This window comes from Penaeus monodon, chromosome 23, assembly GCF_015228065.2.
Source record: "Penaeus monodon isolate SGIC_2016 chromosome 23, NSTDA_Pmon_1, whole genome shotgun sequence".
In the NCBI taxonomy this organism is placed as follows: Eukaryota; Metazoa; Arthropoda; class Malacostraca; order Decapoda; family Penaeidae; genus Penaeus; species Penaeus monodon.
Window position 1 is genome coordinate 41,529,183 of NC_051408.1, and position 983 is coordinate 41,530,165.

General features: G+C 34.1%; 1 protein-coding gene across 1 annotated transcript in view; it reads right to left on the bottom strand.

Annotated features, from left to right (window-relative positions):
- Positions 1-983, bottom strand: part of LOC119588088 (polypeptide N-acetylgalactosaminyltransferase 1-like) — a gene marked incomplete at its 5' end in the record, with an annotated part of 20,728 nt that overhangs the window by 17,283 nt on the left and 2,462 nt on the right.

Consider the following 983-nt stretch of genomic DNA (forward strand, 5'->3'; position numbering starts at 1 on the left):
GGACTCTGCTAAAACCTGAGAGATTAAAAAAAAGAGAAGAAAACAAAGAGAATGGGAAAAAACAAAATAGTGGCACATCAACGGACGAGAAGGGATCACTCACAAACACGGATTCCACATCAGGAGCCAAAGAAATGTACCTGAAATCTCTTTTGACCAAAATAAGCCAGATTCTTGTCCGAAATCACATCAATAACCGGCAAAAGCACCGAGTTCCTCTTCTCCTTGGCCCGCTGCAGCAAAGGTTCCATCCTATAACCCCCAAAGAAGAAAAAAAAAGTGATGACTAGTCGAAAGTCCCAAAGAAATTAAAAATCCTTGGGAAAAGACGCTAACGAGAGGAACTGCCATCCTCCCCTGCGACTTCAGGATTTCTGCATGGTGGTAGGTCTTACAGCTAAACTTACAGATTACAAAAGCTTGAGCTGATAAGAGCTATGACATAAAGTTTGAAAGAATAATTAGTATACTAGTATGAGCACACAAATTCCATTCACAGAAAATGATTAAACAAAGACAAAATCATAAATACAAATAAACGCTATAAAACATATTCATACATCAGGCACTCATTCATACAATAGTAAATATTCACAGACATTCCTATATAATCACTATATCAAATCTGATGCAACATTATTCTTAACATCACCATTTTTTCATTTTAATAAATGATTGAAACCTAATAAACTAGATTATCCCCCCCCCCCCCAAGCAACAATATTATAAACAGAGACAGGGAAAATAATATTTAAAAATGCAAATGACCACTAAAAGTTTTTATTAAAAAAGAACTGACTTTAAGGGGGAATTTACTTTTTTCTTTTCTTTAAAAACTGATTTGGTTACTCAGGTTATGGATAACAGGTGAAAGGAAAAGAATAAAATAATTTTCCCTTAAGAAAACGTGTAATCAAATTTATTCATTTTTTTATAGTATCCTGTATACCTACACAAATACCAATACAGACAAAAAACAAGGG